The following is a 15,442-nucleotide window of genomic DNA, read 5'->3' as shown; positions in this document are numbered from 1 at the left end:
ATAAGTGGAAAAATAGCAGATTAAACTGATGCAGTACGCAAGAGTCACCTTGTTTCAGTTCAAAGTAGTAAAACATGTTAGAGTTATGTTTGCCATGAAAGCTTGTTGTCCTGATGATGCTACTGGGCAGGAATTGCCAGTGCCTTAATATCTGGTGTGTGCCAGTTCACTGCACACTTCCTCTATTACATGTAAGCTCTGAATCCATCTTCCTAAAGCCCGTTAACTGATTTAATTTCAAAGATATGAACCACATAGAGGTTGGGATCTTACTCTCTTTTGCCCTGTCAGACATCAGCGATACAAACTGTGCATTGCCTGGCTAGACTCTGCACTTTCATTTCCATTATGACAATATTCGTGGTGCAATTACGATGGGGTAGAAGAAGTGCAAGGCAGGATGCGAGTGTGTACCATTTGTTTGTAGTTACCTTTATTTAGTAGATACTGGTAGCATGGGTGGTGAGAGAAGAGATTGAGTGGGGTGCATCTGGGATGCCAGAACTAACTTGAACATTCCCGAGGTGTCGTGGGCCTTAACTCAACGAAACACCAGTGAAGGGAGGTGTCCACTTGATAACCCCAATTATATACTTGCATCTACACAATTAGTTTTTATGTAGTTGTAAACAGATAACTTATCATTGCATATGGATTTAGTTATTGTCCTATAGCGTAAGTGTGTATAAGCAGTTTAGATACTACTTTGGCTTTGGGCTTGGTTTTCTTGGTTGACCACTTATCCTGCTTTTATCGCATGTACTTTGTGTTTTAATTGTAATTTGTGCATTGCATGGTTAGACTCTGCACTATCATGTTTGATTCCAGGCTTCTGTCGCTTTTTTTGTCAGTGACGGTGAGTTCTCAAATAATTATGTTGTTGTATGGAACATAGAAGTCTCGGCATCATGATCCGCATACACGACAATATTACGTGAAGCAGACACGCTGGGTGCCATTTGTACACATTTACATCATATTTCTATCCTTGGGAATAATTAACATATAGAACATTCTGCCATGGAATGTTCTGTGCCTACTTCCTGCTTTGGTGGAATTGCCTCATTTGATATGCACTCAGGTTGTCCAACCTAATAGCTGCACGTGCAACTCACAGTAATATAATTGCTGCTGTACAGATTTGGAGACCAATTAGTGAGCTTTACTGTGTCTCCGAAGTGTTGTTATGTATTGGAATGTACTTGTATATCCTTGATTATTTGCAAGGATAGGAATATGATGTAAATTTGTACAAATGGCACCCAGAGTGTCTGTTGTTTCACTGCTTCACGTAATATTGTCCTGTATGTGGATCATGATGCCGAGGTTTACAAGGGATCCTCAATGTACAGTGTGTTTTTGTGCAGCTATGGGTTATAATTGGGGATGACTGAGGGAAGAATCTGGATAGTCCTGGATCACTGTGTCTTGGGATATCGTCCCGAGAGGAGGTCTGGACAGTTTAGAAAGATGAAGATAGGCAAGTCTGAGAGTTGATGGGGCCTGGCAGTAATGGGAAAGCATGGATGGAGTGCTCGCTCGGAAAGATGGGTTTTGGAGATTTGAGTTTATGCTGGCTTTAGTCATCCTTTTTGCATCCATCATAATCCCACATATCTATCACTTGTTCCTTACATTTTAAGAATGTCACTGCTACCTGTACCTTCTTTGGCAGTTACTCAGAATTAAAGTTGACTGACTTTGATTCAGGTTTTGTTTGTCCTAATGAGGCCAACGTGAACACCACGGATAGAGCAGGGGTGTCTGAAGGCATAGGTGGGTGGGGATTTTTTTTGTCCTTGCACTTCTTCCACCACATAGTCTTCTTTGTTTCCCAAATAATCAAGGAATCAAGGTTCTTAATATTATCATGGTCTTGAGCAGTCACAGGCTACCGATTCCCAGGAATCAGAGGAGATGTTGCATTTTTCAAGTACACTTTCAGGTTCAAAACAGTTAAACAGTTAAAACATTTTTGTTTATTGTCACAAAAAGCTAGAATACCTCAACGAGACAGGCAATATTTCTGGAGAGAAGGAATGGAAAAAATAAAACATCGAACCCATTCCTTGCACCTGGAGCAACACTATCAGTGAAATGGAACGAGTGAGTGTAGGTTGCGTTTACACGTGCACTTTGCCATGGATAGGAAAGGTTTAGAGGAATATATCGGTCAAATGCAAATAGGTGTGACGAGTGTAGATGGGGCATCTTGGTCGGCGTGGGCAAGTTAGGCGGAAGGAACTGGTTCTATGCTTTATGACTTTATGACTACAGCTCTTTCAATGATTAAATAATGCCATTTATACAACAAATGAATAGGGTCAGACCACGTGCAGAGCAGCCGGAATCGAGGTTGGATTGTGATTTTAAGGCAAATTTACACTCAGCGATATAATAAAATTGTTTATGGTGAAACAAATGATTTGATCTTTATCGAACACGCTTTGATCTACTTGTGTCAAGTAGCCAGATTTGTTGAATCACAATCCTCTCTTTCTGTAATTCCCCAGTGCAACAAGTATATCTGTTGTCAGGAGTTCAGCAGTGAGTGTTGCACTCAATGGCCTGTTGTGTCTGACTTCTTGGCAGGGCAGCTTGGGCTCTGTGCCTTTCATAAACAGTTGATACAAGTGAGAAAGGGGGAAAGGAGGGGAGCGTGTGTGGTGGGGTGAATTGAATGGAAAGCCGACAAATGGAAGCATTTCTCCGCCAGTTGCTGATGTGTGGGACTAGTTATGGGCTGACATCAGCAGTGGTACTGCAGCCAGCAATTGTCACCAGGGTGATCTCCAACCTCATGTCTGAAGAACAACTGTTCTATTTATTGAATGATTCAATGATACTTTATTGTCAGGTACAGTCTTGTGTCTGTTCCTGCATTGTTTGGTTGATGGAGGTCAGGGTCAGGTGCACCTTCAGTTTTCTACCCTCAGGGTCATTCTGCTGCCAATCTCTTGTCATATCTCACAATTTGTTGCTTACTTCTTTATTTGGGACATCACCCAGACTAGAATCCCAAGGAGAGGAACTGTCGTCAACTTTTCCTTCAGCCCCCAGAAGTAGGCAGAGTGGGCACCAGCGTTTGCTTTCATTACAGTCTCCCCTCAGGTGAAGCACTCAGACTCTGCACTCATGTCTTTACAGAGATATCCCTGGCAACCTGTGACCTGGAGTGCATGGCTGTAGCATTGTATATCTTTGTTTCCCCCCCCCTTGCACAAAAAACATGCCTTCCCTGGGCATTGTACAGATCCCTCTGAGACTTGGGCCTGGGAAGTCCTCAATTCACTGTGGATCCCGTGAAGCCTTGTGGCATCTTCACTCATTAGTCTACCTATTGCAATTAGGAGGATTTGCAACAGATCTCAGCTGCTTCATCAATGACCTTCATCCAATTTCAGTAGCTTAGTTGTTTCTGTGCAATAGTTTATTGTAGAGAAGTGATGGAAATAGCAAGTTTGTCATCAGATTTGGAATCTGGAACCACAGGACATAGGTTTAAGGTGAGGGGGGATGAATTTCATAGGGACCCAAGAGGCAACTTTTTTTACAGGAAAGGGTGGTAGGTAAATGGAACAAGCTGTTAGAGGTGGTAGTTGAGGCTGGTACTATCACAGTGATTCAACATTTGGACAGGTACATGGATCGGATAGGTTTAGAGAAATATGGGCCAAATGCAGTCAGGTGGGACTAGTGTAGATGGGGCATGTTGGTTGGTGTGGGCAAGTTGGGCTGAAGGGCCTATTTCCATGCTGTATGATTTTATACTCGATTTTTAACTTTACTGTAGTGGCTTTGGAAGAGTGTTTAGCCCTAGACATGGAACATTAGATCCTCCACACTATCACCTTGACCACCCTGTGATGTATCCTTTGCCATCAGCTGAAGAGTGTGAGCAGTCTGCCACAGTTGCAATATGAGGTTCTGGTTACAAGGCTGGCATAAATAGGTATTGGTTGCCTTTTGAGAAGGTGGTGGCGGTGGCCCTGAACCACTACCATCCATGTGTTGATGATGTTCCTGCCATCCCTGGATAAGGATGTGGCAGGTGCGTTGAAGAAGTGAAGGAATTGCAGATTATGTCATGTTAGAAATACATCCACACAGAAGTCCTTTGGCTAAACATGGAGATCGCAGGTTTATGAAGTGTCCGCCCTGGTCACTTCTCAGCATTCATCTTGGAACCTAGAATAAATATCTGCAACGTATGAATTGTGGGAGTGATATTTGAGATACTTCAAATTTTGATAACTTCACACTCAATTGTTGGGCGGATGGATTTTAAAATGGTGGCACGTATAAAATTGTGGTATTTTGGAGGATAATGCAATCTTCTGTGCCAGTTCAACTCCAGGGAGTTGATATTGATATGAGTTTGAGCAGGACAACTTTTCTCAGATGGAAGATCAACTGTAATATTAATGAACAGTGAAGGGGGCTTAAAAAGGCTGGAGCCCTTCTTGTGTTCCTGTTTTAAAAAATTTTTTTGATGGGTTTGGGGAGTGAGCAGAGAACACTGGGTCCTCCTATTATATAGCTCCTCCGCAACACCTCGCTGAAGCCCTATGGCTGAGGGCTTCTTTCTTGCTTTTGTCTTCCTCAAAAATCAGAAGTGATGTAGTTATGTTTCTTCCGTCAGTGCCGAATGAATTTTGGTATTGCAGACCATAAATTTAAACAGTAATTGAGTAATCACCGTGGGTTTCTTCAGCCTGTTGTGGATGAGCCTGTGCCCCTTGACCTCTTGGGCCCCTTAATCCCATGTCTACTGACCACTGGGTTAAATTATTAATAAGGTGCCCAGGCACTGCGCTGGGAAAGCAGACTTGTAGTGCAATAAAAAGAATCTGCCTGGTCATTTTTAAGATTGAAAAATTGACAACATAATTAGGCAAACAGTGTAATATGTTGGGGTCAGTTGGTCAACTCAATATTGTGAAAGAGCTGAAGGCAAATCCCAACAATGCAGAGTGGAAGTTTCATTAGTGAGGTAGTATTCGTTTGCAGTTGCCAGTAAATTACTTGCTGATCTGACGTTTATTTCAATAAATCGTCTTTGATTACCCTGTCAATACAGAAAGTAGGCAATAAAATCAAAGGTGTAGAAACTGCCCGGAGAGTTCTATGAGATGCTTGAATGGGCAATGTAAATGGGTATTTTTTTTTCTTTACTGGTCTCTCACTTGCAATCATCTGACACTAGACTTCTTCAAAGGTCTAACAGGAGAAAAATCTGTCCCTTGAATTTTAAATGCCAAGTTCTAAGTGCACTTCCTTGAGCCGCAGCGCCTCAATAATTTATTCGGGTCTGTGGAGGGGATGTGCCGAGGCAGCAGCCCACACTGTGAAGTGATCAATAGCTTCAGTGTGCCTTGGGGATTGGAGTCTGACATGACTAATCGTACAGAAGACACAAGCGATGAGAGCGTGCATAGTGCCGTGCAGTGCGCTGAGTTGTAATTGGATTACAGGTAATAATCTTTGTTAAAATGTGCTAGGATTTGGGATTGGGATGGGTAGGAATACTATTTGTCACTGGTATCACCTGGTCTATTTGACAGAATACCAGTCGGTAAATGCAGTTAAATTGGCAAATTGCTGGTCATAATGTTTTAGGTCGCAGTGACGGTCAGAGCCTGCCGCAGCGGAGATTAATCATAGGGTCTGAAATGGCTAAATAGAATGAACACTTTTTTGACTGGGGAGCAATTGGGAAGTGAGGAGACAGTAAATGAACCACAGGGAACGATGAACCAAAGTTAATGCTCGGTGACTGGGAGAAAGCAGTGGAAAGAAATAGCCCAATTTTTCACACGTCAGCATGTATTTTGCTTGTTTTTATGGCATAATGTGGAGTAGTTGGTATGTGGCTGTATTCTCTTACATCAGCCAGTTAATTCTTTTCATAAGATCTTGCGTTTGCCTGCAGATTTCATTTGTGCCATCCTCCTGTTGAAAAGCCAACTAAAGCCAATGTTTTCATTGCAGAAGGTGAATCTGAACAGATTGTTTGGCACGGAAGAAAGAAATGAATACATAATTTCTGGTTTATTGATTTTAATTGTCTGTGGGACAGTTTAATTGTCTGTGGGCCACAAGCTTCATTATCCAAACCCCAGAGTGTTGCCTGCAAAATGCAGGGCAGTCTCACTGTGTGGATGACACATCTTTCATTCCCCTTTGATATCCAGAGTTGGAGCCAAGATATTTTAAGTATTAAACGATTGTATGCAGGTTTAAGGCAGATTTTCTGTACAAAGTTAGTATGTACTATAACTGCGGCTTTTGTATGATTGAAATATCTTCAGAGATGGACTCTTAACAGCATTATAAAGGAGCAATAAGTGGTGGCCCCGTCAGTGCCAGCCAAACAATGGACATACTGTGCCAGCCTGTGCACGATAAACATGATGGGCAAACCCCTTGCTTTATGCCCAGCTACCTGCTGGCATGTACATTGTGAGTTATTGGGTGGAGAAAGTGCTCTGTGTTGTAAATTCTGTGGAGAAATATACATGGTTGCATGCAAAAAAAAAAAACGATTTTACTCGTTTTATGTTAGGAGCTTAACAGAAGCAGAAATGTTCTGTCCTGTGGAATTACTTTTTGTTTTTGGCAGTCCAACATTTGGCAGGCAAAATAATTCCCCGTAGCCGTGACTAGTCATGCATGTACTTCCATTTGGATGCCAACAGTATTTGCCTACTTTCACAACTGGGAGCACATTATGCCAGGACTCTCTGAAAGGTCGCTGATAGTTTTTGTGTGCTGCTGAGTGGAGGCACTGTACCTCAATCTTGCAACAGTCATGCTGGCATCTCTATGCAGGCCCCATTTTTCTTGAATAGAGTCACTGAATTGGTTTTAACAGTAAGATTGGGTAATATTTAGTTTTATTTTCTTTTTGATGGGATTGGAAGACTTCTGTTATGGGCTTGTTTTCCCTGGAATATTGAGGGGTAAACTGAAATGTCACGCACAATCTCTGCTGCTGAATCAGGTGGTGAGTTGTTAGTGAAAGTTCTGTTCCTTTGGCACTCTGTTGTTTGATCCGGAGAAGCATGGGTTTCTCTGTGACTCTCCAGTGAAATTCTCAAAGATGTAACTTTGGTGGGGTTGGCATACTTTACGGGTTCCATTTTTAGTAGTAGCTCCTGTCAATTGTTAATCAATACTAATTATTTAAAAAATCCCTCTACATTTTTAGCTTTTCATCCATTTGGTTAATCACATAATGATGTTTCTATTCTGTGTTACCTAATTCTCAGCAGACGGTATTTAGAAAATCAACTAATATGCATTTCATTAAGTCTTTGAAACCAATATTTATCATTCCAGGAAATATTTCATTTTCAATGAGTCTTTCTCATTTGCAATGCAGGTAATAAAGAAAAGAGATTTAATTGCAGTTATATAGTGCCTTCTAAGTGCTTTGTGGTCAATGAAATACTTCAGAAGAGTGGTCAGGTGTGACAAATGCAAGACTTATTTATACCATTGAATCATTTGCCTTCATATTTTATCAAAGTTGTCAGAACCATTCCCAGAAATATTTCTCCCCCTTACGAGAGGATTAAAATGGTTCCCATCTCTAATTTGTCACATTTATTACACAATTTGTCACTTTGTCCTAATCAGACATTGGATTTCATTGTGGCAGCCTTGAAATGTTAGCCTGAAAATAAAATGTTTAATGAGCTACAGATGCCGTTAAACAGAGGACCATATTATAGCAGCAAAAAAAAGCAATTACTTACTTTACAGAATTCAGCCCAAGCCAAGCAAATGTAACCATGGAACACGAGAAAGATGCTTTAACCGTAATAAAATGAGGTATTATTTCAAAGCTTTATGTTTGATGATTGGCATTTGTAGATGCATTGTAATTTATCACAGATTATTAGTTGCCCAGGGGAGAGAATTTATTTGAATTTCTTAGGTTCTGAATATTTTAATATTTAATTGCTGAGCAGCTGTTGATTATATTTATGGACAAATTGCTGCTGGAAACAGTTCCTGCTGTAATTCCTTTGTTGTTTAATAATACTGAGCCCACAAACTACCCAATGTTTATTAACCAGCTAAAACAGAGAGCATTAACCTTATTCTTTGCAAGATCCAGCTACATTTACGGCAGTGGCAGTTTAGTTCAGCTTAGTTTAGTTTAGAGATACAGCTTGGATATAGGGCCTTCGGCCCACTGTGTACACGCCGACCAGCGATCCCTGTACACTAACATAATCCTACACATACTAGGGACAATTTACAATTTTACCAAGCCAATTAGCCTACAAACCTGTGTGTCTTTGAAGCGTGGGAGGAAACCGGAACATCCGGAGAAAACCCACTCAGGTCACGGGGAGAACATACAAACTCCATACAGACAGCACCCATAGTCAGGTTTGAACGTGGGTCTCTGGTGCTGTCGGGCAGGAACTCTACCGTTGCGCCACAATGCCGATGTGTTTAGCCCATTTCACTTTGGAATGGTCTATTTGATGAGAATGTCTGGCAGACTGCATAACTTGCTTCACGCGCCTGAAGTACCACTGGGGTAATAGCAGGAAGTGTGGGAATACATAGGTGAGGAGCTGAATGAAGGGGTGAAGGGGAAGGTATATTAGTTGGAGGCTGCCGGAGGTGCCAAAAATACGCAAGAAAATGCTTCAGATAATCACATGTACAGCAACTGGCGTGTTCCACTTTTGCTCTGGTATGTAGGCATTGCCAGATCTTTTCAATGTTCTACTGTGTGATTGAACTTGCATTTTTAAAACAAAAAAGACCGAGGCAAAGGACTATAGTCCACAACAAAGGCCAAATAGAATTAAGTGATGCAAAGTTGTGTCCTAAAAACCTGTGTACTGAAGGAAAAGATTAGGTCTGATGGTAGAGTCAGATACCAAGAGTTAATGCCTCTTATATTTAATAATGTGCTGAAGCAATGCTTATATAGCTTTATTGACTTTAGTTGACTATGAAGCAAATCAATGTGATACTTCCTCCTCAGGGAGACCAAGTTCATGTCAGGTCAGAGTCTGACTCCCGATCGAGGCTCCATTTACATTCCTAATTACAATATCAGTCCAAAATTAAACCACTGTAACCCAACCCTGTAATTATAACATGGCTGCCCTTCCAGAGTTATTTAAGAAGGATCCCAAAAAAAAGTGAAATTCAAGTGGAATGAGATCCAATGTAGTAACGTTGGAGGATGAACAAAGGAGCAAGATTATGTGTTTTCTTTCGGAGTAAAGTTCAACGGGCCGCCGATTGTAGTCATAAAATCAAAACATGAAAAGGTGTTGGGAGTTTGGGGGATGGAGGCACTTGGAGTCATTAATGGATAGGTGAAGTTTAGTTTATTTTAGTTTAGAGATACAGTGCGGAAACAGGCTCTTTGGCCCACCGAGTCCGCACCGACCAGCGATCCCCTTACATTAACACTATCCTACACACACCAGGGACAGTTTACACATATACCAAGCCAATTAACCTAGAAGCCTGTACGTCTTTGGAGTGTGGGAGGAAACCGAAGATCTTGGAGAAAACCCATGCGGTCACGGGGAGAACGTACAGACTCTGTACAGACAGCATCCGTAGTCGGGATCGAACTCTGGTCTCCGGTGCTGTAAGGCAGCAACTCTACCATTGCACCACCGGGCTGCCCAAGTTGCTCAAAAACCATGAAGTGGAATCTAACTTCAACGCCCATCTGTATTTTTATGTTGCTGACCATCCATGGACATTAAACTTTGCATTCCCCCATGCGAATGGCACTCAGTGTGTGGAGTTAATGCCCTTCAACTCTTTATATAACAGTTAAATAAGATGTTGATGAGGCCGCATTGAGAGTATTGTGTTCAATTCTGGGCACCATGTTATAGGAAGGATATTGTTAAGTTGGGAAGGGTCCAGAGAAGATTTATAAGGATGTTGCCAGGACTCGAGGGTCTGATCTATAGGGAGAGGTTGAGCAGGCTGGGACTGTATTCCTTGGAGCGCAGGAAGATGAGGGGTGATCTTATAGAGGTGTATAAAATCAGGAGAAGAATAGATGGGGTAAACGCATGGTGTCTTTTGCCCAGAGTAGGGGAATCACGAACCGGAGGGCATATGTTTAAGGTGAAGGGGGAAGGATTTTATTAAAATCTGAGGGGTAACTTTTTCACACAAAGGGTGGTGGGTGTACGGAACGAGCTTCCGGAGGAGGTAGTTGAGGCAGGGACTATCACAACTTTTAAGAAGCAGTTAGACATGTACATGGAAAGGACAGGTTTATAGGGATGTGGGCCAAACGCAGGCAAGTGGGGCAAGTGTAGATGGGACATGTTGGTCCGTGTGAACAGGTTGGGCTGAAGGGCCTGTTTCCATGCTGTTTGACACCCTGTAACTAACAAAATGATTTTTAACCTTTCAGGTGAAATAAATTATAGAGGTGGCTAAAATGCAGGCGTGCTTATATTTAAAGCAAATGTTGTACATTTTACAGGCAAATATGGCTGATTAACAATTCAAACATGTCAATTTAAACTTTGGGATTCTTCATGGCAAAATGAATCGGACAAATTCTGTCTGTTCTAATCTGGATACCCAATTTAGGAGCCTCTGTTAATAGTAATAAAAAGGAACAGCAGATGCTGATTTATACCAAAGATAGATAAAAATGGCTGGATTAACTCAGTGGGTCAGGCAGCATCTCTGGAGAAAATGGATAGGTGACCTTCTAGGTTGGGACCCTTCTTCAGACTGAAGCTCCAGATATGCTACCTGACCTGCTAAATTACTCTAGCATTTTGTGTCTACATCTGTCAATAGTGCTGATCTAGTGCACCCCCCCCCCCCCCCAGGTCCTCCGCCCAACCCCACAATCAGCTTCTCAAACCCACCTTCAAATATCTGATAAACATCTGAGCACCAGCCATGCACTGAAAATTGCAAATCAATCAGTGTAGTTTACATTGTAAAATACTCCATTGTTGTTGATTTTCAGGCAACCGGATGACTTTGAAGGTGACTCCTGCGCCCAACCATTGAAGCATCTTCAATCAAGATTGTCTCTCTTCAGTTCCACCAGATTACTGCAATACCAGTGAGTATGAACTTGCAATTCTCAGTTTACCGCTGTCTCTGGGAGCGCTATCGTAGCTCACTGATGTTATGAGCATTCCACACAGGCAAATATCGTAAACAACTTGGACAATGATGCTTTCATATTTGTTCACGTTGATCATGAGCATCAAATCAAGTAACAGCACATATTTGCAAAAAGAAAGAAGGATTTGTACTGATACAATGTGTTTAAAAGCCTCTGGGTATCCTAGTGTGGTGTATTATTAATTTCCAGACTGCACGGCCACACTACTGGCAGTGTGTTCGTTTGGATGATGCTGGTTGTGGGATAAGTTTTGACTGGGGTACTTGCCTCTACTTCAAATGGAATACTTTACACTGACGCATGTTATGGCCTCAAGTGTCTGTGAAGTGGGGCTTGAATTTGTGATCATTGGACTCGGAGAGCGAGTAAGACTGAATAGCTGGATGACTTGTCCGGAAACAGGATTAACTCATTGTTTCCACCATCAGAACCGTCTCCCTATGACATTTACTTGTCAGGCATTTCACCAGCTGTTGCTCCTTGTGTTCCCACTCCTTTGTGCATCCTTGAAAGGTGCATTTCATCTTTCCTACTAGCCAGACGGAAGGATGGCCTCTACATTGGATATGTAGGAAAGGGATGGATATGTAGAAACGAGAGGGATATGGACCACATGCAGGCAGCGATTATTTTAACTTAACATTGTGTTTAGCACAGACACAGTGGACTGAAGGGCCTCTTCCTGTGCTGTACTGTTTGATGTTCTCTGGATTATGAGGAACAAAGTCTATCCCTTTTCACCTCATCTCTCTCTCTCCAGACTGGGCACCCCAAAATGGAGTAGGAATGACCACCAAAGATTTGGAAACATGTGGCTAACATTTAACACAAACATTAAGTGAGATATTTCTTTGAGCTATTTTTTTTTCATTGATGTTTGAAATTGTTTGGTCATAGGCTGGTTTAAGAGGTTAAGTGAAAGATATCAGATGTGGATACATTCATTAGTGATTGAAGCCTTTGACATGGAAGTACAGGTACTTCAAGCATTTGGAGTTTACTGCTGTTAACTATTGCTCACCTTTTAGTTGATTGCCTGGGTTTTAATCCCACTCAAGACACTTGAGAGAAAAATCCAGCCAGCAGTTTAGAGTTGATGTTGGACTGCCAGAATTGTTTTGATAATAATCCGAGACACTGTTTGAAGAGGGCAGCGTAGTGGTGAGTTGCTGCCTCACAGCGCGAGAGGCCTGCGTTCGGTCTTGTTTATGGATGCTATCTGTGTGGAGTTCTCCCTGTGACTGTGTGTGTTTTCTCTGGATGCTCCGGTTTCCTCCCACATTCTAAAGGCGTGCAGGTTTGTAGCTTAATTGGCTTCTGTAAATTGCCACCAGTGTATAAAATGTGAAAGTGGAATGACATAGAACTAGTGTATGGGTGATCGATGGTGGGCCAAATAATCTGTTTCCACTTAACTAAAAGCTGTATCAGTAAACTAAATAAGGAGCAAGAATGTTTCTGAATATTTTGCTTGGTGCTTAACCTGCAGCCAATATTATCAAATTAGATTATCTGGCTACTTTCACATTGCTGCTTGTAGTCCCCTGCAGAGCATAAATGGGCAAAGCTTATTACATTAAAACAATGACCATTCAAAATGCTTATTTGTGATTCTGTCTGCCGAGGTTGTGAAAAGTGATGTATAAATGCATTTTCCCCTTTCCTTGTATGAACTAAATTTTAGCATGAAAGGTTGGGGGGAAAAATCAGCAAGGAATAATTATAAGTTGATCTGAGTGTGTGTTGGTGAGCTGGGTGGGATCCCTACTCAGAGTTTGTAAATAAACCACTCATTACTGTAGCTTGCTCCCTCAAGGAAGGTGTTTTATTTGTGAATTTGACAAGAGCATTAGTCTGAAGAAGGCTCCCGACCCTACTCGTGTGCTCCAGAGATGCTGAGTTACTCCTGCACTTGGTGACTTTATCTCTAATCCAGCACATGCAGTTCTTGTATCTCTATTATCTTAGTGTCGGTCTTGTGAGAGTTACGTTGTGTGCCCATTCAACAGAGGACAATGATAGATTGAACCAATACATCTATGAAGTGCTGAAATGAAACACAACTTATTGGAAACGCTCAGCAAATCTGGCAGCCACAGTGCAAAGAGAAACTTAACAGTTTAAGTTGGAGACTTCATCAGACACAGGAAACTAAATTAGTTTCAAGTTGCAGAGAGGTTGGGGGAGGCTAGGGCTGTTGATGAAGTCATTTGGTTAATTGGTTAATGAGAGCTGTGAGGGAGAAAGAACATAAACAAGGGGATATATAAAGCTGTGAGATGCAGGTCATGGCTCTCATGGAAACTTAAAGCAAGAGGAGAATGTTGGAAATACCCAAAAGATCAGGCAACTTATGTGGAGAGAGGGAAACTGAATTAATATTACATATGGATAACCTTACAGCAATACTGTTCAGTTCTGATACAAAGGAAAAGTGAGTAATTCCTGGTTCCTCTGTTATATCCGCTTTGATGAGAAAGAACAAGCATTGTTTCAGGTCTGAAACCATTAGTCAGAACTGACTGGAGACCGAGGAACGAGATGTGACTGTGCCAGTTTTGGTCAAAGCCTTATTGAAGACTAACCACGGAGGTGGACAAAGCAAGAGAGAGATGGATGGAAAATTCCTCTGGCGAGCAGAGGATGACTTCGTCTCCATAGATGCTGCTGCACCCGCTGAGTTCCTCCAGCAATTTTGTGTACCAGAGGATGACTTCTTTGAGTTTACAATTCCTGGGTGGTGGTAGTGAGTTACACAGTAAATATAATTTTTTTAAAACCTACTGGAAATCTGAAACCAGCTGCTGGAAATCTGAAATAATACCAAACAAAATGCGGGAAACACTCAGCAGGCCAGACAGCATCTGTGGGAAATGAAACGGTGTCAATGTTTTGGGGTTAGATGTATTCAAAGTGCTCTGTCCTGGTACAATAGAATTCTCTTACTTCCTTCTCAAAACAAAAGTGGAATGTAGAAGATAAATATTAGAGACCATTTAGGGAAATATTTTATGGTTCATTAAATATACATTCCATTGACTTATTTAAAAACTTTCAGAAAGATGATACATCAGTGACTACTCTGGATTACAAATTCTTGGCAGTGATCTCTTAAGGATGAGCTTCGGTTAATAGGGTGGTTCACTTTGGCTAATAGTATCAAATTAAAACAAGAGGCTTGTAATTTCATGAAGATCAATAAATTGAAGTGCTGAGAGAGTTTTGGAAACTTAAATAGAATGACAAAAAAATTAATAAATAAGACGAAGTAGAAATAAATTATATAACTGATGAAGCAATGTTAATCGTAGGTGAGAGCTTGTAGTATGCATAAAATGAATTGGTGAAAATAAATATGGGTCTTGGAGGCAGAAACGGGAGAAACTATGATCTATCAGTATATTCAATGACACAATAAATGCTCCTGAAATAGAAATTGGTGAAAAATAAACCAAGTTAATGTCATTGAAGAGAGTATTGACTGCACCTTTGGAAGGTGAGCCTAAGGGGAGGCATTGGCCTCAATGAGAATTCTATTTGAAGGTCAGGTGTGTGATGGAATACTCTGCACTTGCCACTGTGATTGCAACTCAAGAAGCTGAATGCCATTTATGACAAAGCAGGTCCCTTTACTGTACGCCAGTGTATACCATTGACTGACTTGAGCTGCTCATGTAGCATCTCCTAAACCTGTGACAAGAGGATCAGGGGAGCTGGTGCTTTGGAGCATCACCATCTGCAGGTTCACCTTCAAGTCTCTCTCACCCTGACTTGGAAATATATTGTTATTCCTTCATTTTGCGGGATCTAAATCCAGGAACTCCATCACCAACAGTTCTATAAGATATCGTCAAGTATTAGAAAGACAGTGGTGATTCAAGAAGCTGGCTCACCACCACCTCGAGGTCAGTTATTGGTGGAAAATATGTGTTAATGTTGACGGAAATACCTGTAATGTAATAAATTAGAAGAAATAAGCATCTCCCCTGCCTTAGGGACTGCATTTACTGTATTGAAAATTCTGTGATAATACAATGGGATCAATTCTCTATTGAACTGTGAGATAACCATATAACCATATAACCATATAACAATTACAGCACGGAAACAGGCCATCTCGGCCCTACAAGTCCGCGCCGAACAATTTTTTTTCCCCTTAGTCCCACCTGCCTGCACTCATACCATAACCCTCCATTCCCTTCTCATCCATATGCCTATCCAATTTATTCTTAAATGATACCAACGAACCTGCCGCCACCACTTCCACTGGAAGCTCATTCC

At 41.5% G+C, this 15,442-nt stretch overlaps 1 protein-coding gene across 2 annotated transcripts in view; it reads left to right on the top strand.

The window, feature by feature from the left end:
• Positions 1–15,442, top strand: part of cntn1 (contactin 1) — a 455,514-nt gene that overhangs the window by 81,069 nt on the left and 359,003 nt on the right. For both annotated transcript variants that reach the window (XM_033037676.1, XM_033037678.1), the window contains exon 3: positions 10,997–11,095. The gene's annotated coding sequence lies outside the window, so the exon portion shown is untranslated. The remainder of the gene's footprint in view (positions 1–10,996; positions 11,096–15,442) is intronic.

The sequence above is a fragment of the Amblyraja radiata genome, chromosome 19 (genome assembly GCF_010909765.2).
Source record: "Amblyraja radiata isolate CabotCenter1 chromosome 19, sAmbRad1.1.pri, whole genome shotgun sequence".
Lineage (NCBI taxonomy): Eukaryota > Metazoa > Chordata > Chondrichthyes > Rajiformes > Rajidae > Amblyraja > Amblyraja radiata.
This window is presented reverse-complemented; position numbering and strand designations above follow the sequence as displayed.